This window comes from Sinohyriopsis cumingii, chromosome 4 (assembly GCF_028554795.1).
Source record: "Sinohyriopsis cumingii isolate HCF-2022 chromosome 4, ASM2855479v2, whole genome shotgun sequence".
Classification (NCBI taxonomy): domain Eukaryota; kingdom Metazoa; phylum Mollusca; class Bivalvia; order Unionida; family Unionidae; genus Sinohyriopsis; species Sinohyriopsis cumingii.
In genome coordinates this window covers 62,811,955-62,825,572 of record NC_142964.1, presented here as the reverse complement: position 1 = coordinate 62,825,572, position 13,618 = coordinate 62,811,955, and the positions used below count along the sequence as shown (strand labels likewise).

The 13,618-nt window shown below is 35.2% G+C and overlaps 2 non-coding genes across 2 annotated transcripts; both read left to right on the top strand.

The window, feature by feature from the left end:
* Window positions 1–7,908: 7,908 nt before the first annotated feature.
* Window positions 7,909–7,990, top strand: Trnas-aga (transfer RNA serine (anticodon AGA)). Its single transcript has one exon. It is a non-coding gene; the product is annotated as a tRNA-Ser (tRNA).
* Window positions 7,991–9,068: 1,078 nt separating this feature from the next.
* Trnas-aga (transfer RNA serine (anticodon AGA)) lies at window positions 9,069–9,150 on the top strand. The gene has a single exon. It is a non-coding gene; the product is annotated as a tRNA-Ser (tRNA).
* Window positions 9,151–13,618: the final 4,468 nt, after the last annotated feature.

Genomic DNA, 13,618 nt, shown 5'->3' with positions numbered 1-13,618 from the left:
GTAATACATTCTCTGATAGATTTCAAGTATATGACATGTATATTATGAATAGCAGATTATATGATGATGTTGCTGGCAATTTTACATGCATAACTTATAACTAGAAAATTTTAGTGCATTACTTGTTATATGTTCTACAACTATATTTGATTTTGTGGCAAATTTTGGAGTTGGGGAGCAGAGGCGTAGCTGGGGGGGGGGGGTACATATGTCCCCGGGCGCCAAGGTACAGGGGCGCCAAAATGAGGCTTACAACGTTACATTATAATAAGTAAACAAGGGTAATATTCAAAAATGTGATTAAACGGGGAGGGGGCTGGGGCGCCAATTTTATAGTTCGTCCCCGGGCGCAAAATATCATAGCTACGCCTCTGTTGGGGAGTAAGATTAACCTTCACATTTTCCATCGTAATGTTCGTTGAAAGTGTCAATAACAGAAGCAAATGGGAAATAATTACAATAATTTGAGATAGATAATACGTGCAGTTAGAACTATTTTAAAATTTAGCATAGGGAAGCTTTTAAGCAACTATTTTAGGAAATCTTTCTGGTGACGAAGGAACATATAGCTAACCTGCTAAATACAAATATCGATGATTCTTTGAAACAATTTACCTCTTTGTATCAAGATGCGCTTTCCTACTATGAACATAAAGTAAAACAAAAAGTAGAATCCAACATAAGACACAAATGCAACCACGATGGTGGGATAGTGAATGTGAAAATGCAAAACACGAAAATATGTACGATTACGTAGATTCCGGCTGATTAGTTCCAGTACTGATATGGCCGATTACAGGGAGTTCAAGAAAAGTTTTCGATCGTTGTGTAGGTTAAAGAAAACTATTACCCAATAGGTAAAAGGGAGAAACTAATAAAGTGCACAACAGACATACGTTTATTTTAGAAGCATTTGAAGACAGCTACCATTACATACATTATCTAAAAAACGGTTTGGCACGAGTATCTTTTATAAAGGAACAAAATGAAAATGCTAAGAAGAGTAATCTTGACAGTGATGATGATACTGTCTTATCGGAAACTGGCAGTATCTTAGATGATATAATAACGGATCAAGAGATAATAACCAGTTTAAACTCAGTGACAAACAAAACTCCTGGACCAGACATGATTCCAACTATATGGTACCATTGCCTAGTAAGAGTGTTTTACCATTCCTAAGCTCTCTTTTTCATAGAATATATGATTCTGGTAACTTCCCGAATGAATGGGCTAAAAGCATTATTTGCCCAAAATATATTAGAATGAGAGCTGAGATAACCCTAATAGTTATCGAGGTATATCCTTCATTAAACACGGTGCAAAGTTTTCGCAAAATAATTTACTCATGGATAAAGAAAAATAATCTCGAGGCACTGTCGTGTTTTAGAAAGAGATATAGCACACTTGATAACTTGTTTAATTTTCAAGCCTCGGCACGAAAGTATTTATCCAAAAGGAAGGGAAGATTTTATTGCATTTTTGTTGATTTTTAGAAAGCGTTCGACAAAGCTGATCATGAAAATCTGGCCATCATTTATCCGTAAAGTCTAAAGTAAAATGATAAATATACCAAGAAAAATGTATGCATCCTAAAGAGTTGTGTTAGTACTACTGCTGGTTTGACAAATTATTTTAACTGTACACTTGGAACAGGACAGGCTTGCGTGCTAAGCCCCGTTTTATTTCGTTTGTGTGTAAATGATCTGATCACAGAGTTTAGAAGCAAATGTAACAAAGGCATACTCATCAGCCCCAGTCATTGAAGAACTAGTTGCTTTCATGTACGCAGATGACATGGACATAGAACACAATAAATTTTACTATATGTTCTCTACATTTGTTTCTCAGTACTGACCTTTCCACTTTGTGACAATCAGTGCAAATCATATGTTAATCTAAAATACCTTCAAAGATGACTTCACGGTGAAGTTCTTGTCAAATGTTGACCTGCTCTTTTTTGAGATGCTGGATTGTCAACATAGCAGCATGTAAACAACACAGATTTCACTTCCGGATCATCACCAAGGCCTTATTACTCACTGTGCACTGTCGCCGAAATACACACAGACAACAACACCCTGAGCTCATATTATCAAAAATAAACAGTTACCTTTAAATCCCTACCAAAAATGCATAAATAAAACTCTCCTACCACCACCAAAATGAGAGGGGAAAAAATGTTCTAAAAATAGACTAGAACTACATTCGTGGGTACTGAACTGGAAGTATTAATTGTGACGTAATTCCATATGTCAAACTGCTCCGATATAGATAGATAACTACTACAACCAATATAGGCAGGTTTTTGTGATAGAACTGGCATGGAAGTAATCCTCAAGAAAACAAACATAGTGGTAGTTAGAAATGGGGGATACGTGAAGAGAACGGAAACACGGCATTTTAACGAAGAACGAATAGAAGTAGTGCCTTATTATAAATATATGGCGTTATCTTTACACCCAAGTTGAAATGATATATGGCTAAACAGATATTAGCTGCACAAGCCAAAAAGTCAGACAGGAATATTTCGTTTTCAAAAGCAGTTCGGGCAATTTCAAATCAGAGATATGTATAAAATAGTTCACTGAATTATTAAACCATTATTATGTTGTGGATCTGAAAATTGGGGATTTGAATACTCGAATGATATTGAGGAAGTGCAGTTTCCGTTTTGTAAGATATATCTTTCTGTTTCGAAAACTGCAAATAATTTGGAGTCTATATGAAAATGCGGTAGGTTCCCTCTCTTTTCTTCAGATATTGTTAGATTAATAAAATATATATTGGGGTTTCGACCGAGCCATGGAAATCCCAGTCAAGGGGTTATACTTTTTGTCTCCTCACCGGGCTATTCCGAGTAGGGAGACAAATAACGTAACCCCGCGATTGGGATTTCGTTGTCTTGGTACCAAAACCGACATAGATTATTTGTCTCACCCAATTTTGTCTAACTAAATTAAAATAACCCAGCACACTTAAAATTTATTTAGCAGATTCAAAACGCAGTATTCATCCGGTGCTATTATTGATTTTCACTCTATATAAAGGACATCAGGTTTTGTACTCTTTTATGAAAATCTAATTATTTTAGTAGAATCTAGCTATATGTGCGGATCTTAGAAATGAAAGAAGAAAAAATCAAGAAAAAGTTATAATTTTTAAATGTTGGACGTATTGAGCAACGAGCGTCTCAAGCCATGTGCTTTTGTTTTTCCAAATATATGTACTGCGTATTAAGACAAATATATTAATGAGAGCAATGAGGTGACTTGTCGACTCTATGTTCACAAGTTCTACGCAAGAGAAAATAGAAACATCAAATCATTTGATATTATTACTGTATTATCCTATTTAATCAATGGATGTCATATGAAATTGACAATATAATTAATATATTTTATACGGTTAAGTTTTAACTTTCATCAGTTCTTATTTGGAAAACGTTCTATGATGGGCAACGGTACGATGCTGTGCAGTACGATATGTTTATTGGGTACAGTTCCATCGAAGTGCTTAGTGACATCAAGAAATTTCTAATTCATGACTTTCTTGAAAATTTATATTTTCTGTCCTGGAAATATGCTAATTATTGCTATCAACAGTGCAATGATACATGGAAATCTTTTCGTGGAACAGCATGGGGACTAATGAATGAACCACTGGTTGGTACGTGCAGTTTTCATGTGTAATCACATTATTATATTTGATGCAACTGGGGTGGATTGTCGGTGTTCGACAAAATTAGAAGATACCAGTTTGACATAACACATTTCTGGTCTTTGTCGGCCTTGCAGTAGTACTTAAGAGACTTTGGTTTTGTGTGGCCGGTGATGTGTATTGCCTGTGTGTCTAGAGCTCTATCAAATAGCTCGAAGTGTGTGTGTGTGTGTGTGTGTCAAAATAGTCTGTATGGTGTTATCAAAGCTGGAGAGACTTTACTTTGATTTAGAAGTAAATTTCTGTTTGTTTTACACACACACACACACACACACACAGATATATATATATATATATATATATATATATATATATATATATATATATATATATATATATATATATAGTTGTATTTTATAACAACTCCGTCAGGCTCAGCAGAAGACATCAAGAGTTTCTTTGTAAAAGTAGTTCCTGGCTCGTTGACACCATGACTGAGACGATAGGTCATAGATAACAAGACTGAAATAAGAAAAGTAAGGTTTGCGAATTAAGTAGATTTCACTGTCGCATGGTGAGAAGTATAAAATATTGGATTAAAATTATGCGATTATCGGATGATAGACATCCACATGAATGTTATATTATGTTGAAAAAGTTAGATGCAGTTGGTAGTGTCACATGGGTTACGAAGATTAAAGGTATGCTCTATTAGTATGACTTTGGATGTGCATGGATAACACAAGATGTTGGCGATGAAAAAGTATTTATTTCGGATTCACATGAAGGATTAGAAACACGGCATTTCAAAGTTGGTCAGAGCCTATTTCCTCAAAATGTTATTACTATAGTCAGTACAAATCCCTAGTACAATGTGAGAAATACCTCTCGTGCATATACATTTTAAGTTAAGAAAACATTTAGTGCAACTTGTTCCAGCTATAAACTAACGATTGAAACAGGAAGAAGGGATACAATTTATATAGCATTCAGATTTTGTGAACTGCGCAGGAGAATACATATTTATATAATAGAGGATGAATTTCATTTTGTTTGCATTTACCCAGAATCATTAGAAAACAATATCTAAAAAAATGTATATTGTGTACAACCAAGCGTTGAAAAATTTGTCTAGCTTAAGTCTAGCAGTGATGTAGTCAAGCTGTAAATTTATTACACTACCTGTGCATATAATTTGCTAGGAGAGAGGCTCTTTTATCTTCATCCTAATAAAATCATGTCAAAATGTTACTACTCAAAAATATGTGTAGAAAAAAAGTAAATCAAGAATTTATATTTGACCTGTATTAAAGAAAATGCGGCGTTCCAATTGTGTATATCATAAAACATAATTTTGTATAATGGGTTGGAAGTCTGTATTATTGAAATAAAGCGATTTTAATCACCTTATGAACAGGTAATTACTCTATAATCACGTGAATACATCCAACTGATTATACCGGCTGATGATATGCACAATACCACTGTTATTTAACTCACTGCCCTTCTCGTCTCCAACAGTAGCGTACTAATGGGCCTGGTGGAAGGGGCGGTTGCCCCGGGCGCCAGAGGTCTTGGGGCACTAAAACCACGGGCGCCAAATGTATAGGGGCGCCATAACCCATTTGGGCCATCATCGTCGGCCCGGGGTCATTTCACTTAAGTACGCAACTGATCGTCAATAATACTCTAACTTAGATGTTAATAAAAATATTGACTTATTCCCCGTTGAGAAATAAACCTTGATAAAGATAACTTCCATATTCATGCTGACCTTTGCGCATGTTTTGGCCCCTCACGGGCTTTCCCATTTCAGCTGTGTTTACACAGCACAGTATGTGATGTCCAAATTCGCAATTCCATGATTCAGGCAAAGCATATATTTTTAATAAATTTTTGTAGAAGCGACATTTGTATTCATCCTTATATACGGAATAGGTGAACATGGTCAGCAGTTTAGAGCAGTCCCCCCCTACCCCCACCCTCGAAGCAAACGTCACGATTTTCTTTACACATGTCCGTGGTGGTTCAGTGGTCGGCTCCACAGCTACCACGGCATCGTGACTAACTGGACTATTGGGTATGGAAAGCCAGAACTATGTTAAGATGAAAATTGTAATTATATAATTCAAACCTCTTTATGTTATGTGCTTACTCATTTTATGGAACATTCTCTTCCCATGATGCCTCGCTGTATGTATACGATGTGATCATGTGATGCGTTGTCCACTGTACTAAACACATATTGAAATGTAAATGACACCCTAAATAGGAGCACGTTCTCATCACATTATCGTGCACGAAGTGTTTGTTGCTCATTTCCTGAATTAGATCTCGTCGAATCGTGTCTGATGCATGTTAAGGTCTTTCTCTTCTTCACAGGGTCAGAATAGCGAAATACTTTCTATATCACTTTGTCCCATGTTAATAATGTTTGCGAAATGCTGTTGAGTTGTACAGTTATTTCAAATCATGTTTCGTTCGAGAGAAGCCTTTGTAAACACAAGGGAACATTATTAGATCGCGTTATCTTTGCCGATACCGTACTTGCCTGTTTTGGCCGAGATGTAGCGATCAGCCGTGAAAAGATTTTATGCAAGCTACTACACATGCTATGGGTAGGCAAGACGTGACACGTGTATGTGATGCTATATTTTTTTCCATATAGATTTATACATTTCTTTCCAAATATACATCATTGATTTATCGTAGATGTATGCAAATATAATATGGCGAGTTTGGTCCTGTCCTGAGCTCACGATTGTTATTCATTATATGCTGACCTCTTATAATTTTGTCGAAAGTTAACGACTTCGTTTTACTCATTTTAAAACGAAGGCCAAAAATAGAAATGATCGCTCATGTAAGATCCTGTATTTAACGTGCACAACACGCATTCTGGACGTAATCCAAAAGTAACACGTGGCCGATAATATTTGAACCTAAATACATGAAGATCTAATTTTAATTTCAACTCGAAACGGCCGAACCTAACAGTCATGAGAACTTCGTTGTCATAGAAATTTCCCTTATCTTTATTTGTAAGGCCTCCATTGTTTGAACCTTGATTTCTTCCTTTAGGTGGCAGGGTCCAGTTTCGTAAATTGGCCCGTGGCAAATTTCTTAACTTAAGGCTATGGTGTGACTTTTTCAGTATTAATGTTTACTATTTATAGATATGGATATATTTGTGAACTAGGTGTTTCGGGCTTGTGTTGTTCTTGAAATTGATGCCAGACATGTACACCTTCCATAGTTGCTCTGCAGTATGTTAGTGAAATACCAATAGTCGGCTAGGAAGAAGAGCTAGCCTCCCATAGCAGTAGACACTTGGGTTCAAAGCAACTAGAGTATCTCAAAAACGGCTTGGATGACAACCATTCTCAAGTGTTTTTCAAAATTTTCATCCAGGAAAGGGCTTGCGTTTGCACTGTGAGCACCACATGCTGTCAAAAATGGCCTTCGGATGTGAAAAATACATGTATAAAATAGGGATTGGGGTGCATAAACTTCTGCTATGAACTGCCATTGATTTCTCTGGTCAAGTGGATAATATTCTTATGCTTTGTTTTAATATAGGTATCTAAAAATATGGACCTTTTTGATCTCACTTGCATATATGATTTTTTATTATTTTTTTATACTATGTCGCTGATTGCGGCATTAAATTTGTACATAAAAACTGGCCCCTGCCCCCTTGAACTCGAAATGAAGAGTTCTCTCCCATCGACCTGACTAACGCAATATTATTTAGTATATAGATTAAATGCTATACTGCTATCTCTACTGCATGCGAAATCGTATATGTATGGTGCGAACAAAGACCCGTTTTGATCTCTAGCTCTAAAGTTAATTTTCAAAAGCACGTTACACTTATTCCCATTTGTCAACGCATAGCCACAGGGGCTCGTATCGTTGCTTACAATCGACCGGTCATATATGTACTATACAATAACAGGGATACACAGTCGAATGCCTGAGCTAAATATGGGTACCAAATTTATTACGCTACGCGAAATGTGGCTTGAAATAACCGCGTTTATTCTTAAATGGGTCGCGCGAGAAAGGAGAGAAGTGTCCTCCCTTGTATTTATTATATAGTACATGTGTGACCGGTCGATTGTAAGCAACGATACGAGCCCCCGTGCGCATAGCTACATTAAAACTTCATCCGCTGTGATATTGGAAGATAAAGAAATGCCTGTAGAATCAAAAGATAATGCAATTATGTTAGGCGTATTAACGTAAGTCGTCGTGGCCGAGTGGTTAAGGCGATAGACTAGAAATCTATTGGGGTCTCCCCGCGTAGGTTCGAATCCTACCGGCGACGTGATGTTTTTGTTCATTTTTTTAACTTTTTTTTTGTGTTATTGCTATATGGTTTATAAGCGTGAGAGTAAAATAGATCATTTCAAAGATGGAAACTGCCCTGTTTGACATAGGAAAACAACAACCCAGTGTTCAAACTCTTAACGATATTCTTTTCGGGAACCACACACACACACACACACACACACACATATATATATATATATATATATATATATATATATATATATATATATATATATATATATATATATAATTATGACTGTGGTCTTCAAGTCAGTAACAGACAAGAGCGAAAAGCATAAAACTTTTGTAAAAATAAACAAATAATTTATTTCCTTAGATTGCAAAGTGAAAATTTAAAAAATCTTACAGTACTGCGAATTAACTCCCAAAATGTTTTATCACCAGTCCTAATGAATATAGTTCTAATTAAATTCATGAGGTGTTCGAAATAAGATCAGCGCTGGCAATTTCCCTATATATTCTTTTCTGGACCATTATTGCTTCATTTAACTTGAAATTGACTGACGCAGTGATGCTGAAGGTATTTCAAGGAGTAATATTAACATTTTTGGATTTGTCATGTTCTCATTATTACATATTTATACTTTCCCCATAAACCCTTAATATTACACCAGGAGCTGTCCAAAAAATTAGATCTAAAAATAACCGGTTGTCGAAATTTCTGACTCTTCATAATACTTTACAATAAATAAAAATATGAGGCTTTAATAATTTTTTTTTACAAACAAATAAAAAGAGATTAAAAACGTCTATTCAGATTTGTTCTTACGTACGATAACAATTTAGAGAAAATTTTCTCTGATTGTACATTAGGATTCACATAGCTTTGACTTACTCCAAAACAGAAGCACAATCCGGGTGAAACAAGGTTCGAAATGCGTGCTACGAACCATTGTGTCAATTTTACTCATATTTGTTTCTAGTTTGCGTTGAGCTACAGTGAAACTCCATCAAAGACAGACGCATAAAATATGTTATCTTTACAGATATAGCTTCCTGTAACAGTTCAAAGAAATATCTGAAATAAAAATGTGGTGGCCGTATGGCTATGAGTCGTCGTGGCCGAGTGGTTAAGGCGATAGACTAGAAATCTATTGGGGTTTCCCCGCGTAGGTTCGAATCCTACCGGCGACGTTTATTTTTTTGGTCAATATAGCAATATATAATTACGACTCATTTGTCTTAAACCAAGTAATAGAAAAGAGCGGAAACCAAATATTTGTGTAAAATTCAACAAAAAATTTAATTACCTTGGATACATAATGAAACAAAAATTATACTGTTGAGAATTAAATCAGAAGTAGTCTAAAATGATCTATCACCAGTCCTAATGAATATAGTTCTAATTAAATTCCAATATATATATATATATATATATATATATATATATATATATATATATATATATATATATATATATATATATATACATACAACCTATGATTCTCTTCATGCGTTAATAACAGTCTGTATTTATAAAGATTAATTTCCGCGTTTTCATCGTCAACAAAACTGTAACTTAGGTGCTAATTAAAATTTCAATTAATTCCTGTAGAGAAATAATGACTGAAAAAGATTTCTTCCATATTCACACCGGCCTTTACGCGTATTTTGGGTCATCAAGAAAAAAAAAAAAAAATCGGGCTTTCCCATTTCAGCTGTGTTTGCAAAGCACAGCATGTGATGTGCCAATACGTACTTCGTTTATTCGGGGAAAACATAGACCTTTACTATAAAAAAAAAATCACATCACATAAGAACTGGTTCTGATCAAACTTTAGCGCCAAATTGGCATATATCAAAACTTAATGCTAAACAAAGTAACATTATGAACAGTTTCGTAAAGTTAACCATATATGGAAATAAAAAGGATGGATTTATTTGGCGAACTAATGTGAAATATATGGTCACTGAGGGGTAGAAAGTCTTGGTATACATTTATAATAAGTGTTAATATCAACAGATTCGGGCCTTGTATAAATAAATGCTAATACGACTTCGCTGAGATTTTGTTTTGTGTAGCAATCATAATTATTCACATTTTGAAACAAATCATATCTATTACAGCGACGAAACCAAATGCAATTTAATAAATCATATTACACTTTAAAACTGTCAATGCAAATGTGGAAACGCACCAAGAACCACACAATTTTTTTTTAGGCAGCTTTATGTTACTTTGTCTATTTTTGTCTCTCCAATTGACGTATTATTTCAGGCATAGGTTTTGCGATCAAAGTGAGAAGAAAAGAAAACGTTTAACGTCCTATATCCTTCACGTATCGCCACACACACACACACACACACACGTCTCTCTCTCTCTCTCTCTCTCTCTCTCTCTCTCTCTCTCTCAAATGGTAATGGGAAAGGTGTGGCATTCATGCTTGTATTCAGAATTAGGTTTAATTTTCTACAAAATGATCTTATAGTGTGAGTGACACCTTGAAAGTTAAGATAATTTTCATTGATGTTGTACTCTTCTTGATAGCTTCAAATTCAAGAAAACTTCCTTGGTAAGTGAATACATCGCTAATATCAATTATACTATGTTCAATCCCTTTCTTGTACATGATGGGTACTTTGTTTACTCTTAATAGTATGTTCATCAACAATTTCGTGGTGGTAAGACCTTCTATTATTTGACGACCGCGTCGATGGCCTATTGGTTAGAGCGTCCGCCTCGGATGCGAGAGGTCAAGGGTTCGAACCCCCGCCCAGTCATACCAAAGACTTACAAAAATGGTACTAACAGCTGCCTCGCTTGGCTCTCAGCATTAAGAGGTTAGTTTTAGGACTGGTCGGCCTGGTGTCATAATAATGTGATATGCTACATGTCTGCGGCATAATGCCCCTGTGCCAGACATCACTATAAACTCACACTGCATACATCGTAGCGATATAACTGAAAAATTGTTAAAGCTACGTTAAAAATCTAAATCACACACACACACACACACACACACACACACTCCTATATGAGGTCTATTTCTTTCTAATAAAAGTTTAAAAGTAGGTAAAACATAACGTAAAAAGAATACTTTTCGTCTCCTTTGATAATATTTTGGCATAATCATCTCCTAATATGACAATTTTTTTTATCTTGCCTATTTCTTATTCCAACAACTTAAAAAAATTCCTTTTAATAAGAATCCAAGTTATTTTTAGAGTTAATAAATGCAAACCCGCCTTTGCGGATGCTCTGAAACATAGTCTCCCTTTTCATTCTGTCTATTTTGACTTCCATATAAATATTTTTTAAAAATTCATTCGAATAGCTAATAAAATTTTGATGAGGCTTTGGTAAAGAGATGAAAAATGGTTAATGTTGGAACCACTAGGGGTTTTAAAACTGTTATTATAACAACTAGTGTTATGGTTCGTTTTGCCCAATTCCACAAAACCTTCTTTGTCATGTCTTTTTATTATCAAACTTAAAATAAATCGTTGTATTTAAGTCGATTGAAAACTTTATACCCAGTTGAGTAAATTCAGTAATGCATTGCAGTTTTAATCTATGACAAAAGTTTCTGTACTGTATTTCTTACTTATTACCCACCCCCTATTTGTTTTGGTAATGCCAAGTTTCCGACCTGAGATCCTTGCAAATAAATCTAAAACATCGATAGAAGTTTACAGAGATTCGAAAGAACCATCAAGAATCAAGATAGTAACATTTGCAAACTGTGCGAGTAAATGTTTTGTTTTCTGTACTTTAATAATATTAATAATATTAATGATCTTATTATCTTTTTAATAGTATTGATTTAATTTCTGCACATATTTAAAAACAATATGAAGATAGTGGGACACCTGTCTACAGCCTTTGGAGATATTTCTTTATCTATTTTTAAATATTCACAAATTGACGTACAAATAATAAAATCCCATACATCATTAATCAACATCAATATGGGTTGCGTCATCCATCTTCTTAGCTGGTAGAAAAAATATATTAGTAACTAGTAGTAATAATATTAGTAATGTCCATACGAACCTCTTAAAATTGTCATGCCACGGTATCACGGTTAATGACATGCAGCCGGGAACGCTGTATTATACATCCCTTTAGTTAATTTTACTTGAACTTACTTTCGTGTTTTATCTTCTCTCTGAATCGTACTCTAACTTCGAGGTACCTCGGATATTTACAATATTATATTATATCGATTTTTTCATTCATAAACTTTTCAATAAAAGAGTTAATGAAAGATCGACCTGAATTTGATTCAGAACTGAAACCAATATGTCTTGATACAGCGCGTGGTTTACTGGTGTAGTGAGAGAATATACCCCTCACTTCCCTTCGTGCCTGCAAAAGTTCAATTGCTCCTGATCATAAAAAACTTTGCACTAGATATAAGGAAGCTTCGAATGAATATAAAGTTTTGGGTTTTACTACACGAGATATGGATGATAGCACCACATATACAGAAATTGGAACATAATATAACGACAAAAGTACACCATGTAAAGATGTTTGCGCATCATAAGAGGACGAAAGCGCTACATATAAAGAAGTTTCGACATCATAGAAGGAGAAAAGCACCGCATATAAGGATGACTGTATGTGCTATAAGGACACGAAACCCTACATAAAGATGTTTGTAGATAACATAAGGACATATATACGTCATATCAGGAGGTTTGTACATAATATAGTTTAAATGTTCATGTAAGACAGCTCTGATGTTCCATAATTAAGAAGAAATCGCGTTTTGCATTGAAGAAAACGAAAACATGTATTTTTACTCATTTTACACAACATGTACTTCCCATGATGACTCTCAAAATAAATCCTATGCATTTTACGCAACAATCACTTCCCATTATGCCTCTCAAAATATATCCTATGTGAGCATTAGATGCGTTGTCCGATGTGCAAAACACATATTACAATGTGACTGACACTTTAAAGACGAGCGTGTTCTCTGCACAGTATCGTAAACTGCACGACGTGTTGCTAATTTATTCTGATTAGATCTAATCGAATCGTGTCTGGTGTTAAGGTCTTTGTCTGCTTTGCATGGTCAGAACAGGGGGATATTTTCTGTATCACTTTGTCCAATGTAATATGGATCACAAACGCCTGTTGAGTTCTAACGCTATTTCGAAGCATTCCTCATTCAAGTGAAGCTTTTGTATGCACAAGGGAACGATTAACGTCACTACATCTCTGCCGATCGCGTGCTTGCCTGGTTAGGCCGAGATGCAACGATTAGCCGGGATATTTGAAACTACTTGCTGAAGGAAAGACCCTATCGTATTGTCTCCTAAGGAAATCGGAACTGCAAGCCCCCACTCAGTCTCCAGGTAGACAACACGATTCACGTGTGTTATAGGTTTTGATATACAATTATATCCAAATATCCGTTGTTTTCACGTGACCTCAGACAACGTATGTTCTTCCATATCCGCTTCTTCGATTCACTAGCCACACAAAAGGGTACATATCAACATTATTCTTCCCACTTACGTTTGAAGACACGTCTCATTTTGTGCGTAAGGATATCCTCATACACCACATTATGTTGTGGATATCAACCACACGAGACTAAATACATAACCTTTTCCCTTTTCTTCTTCAAGTAATACATTGAAATTA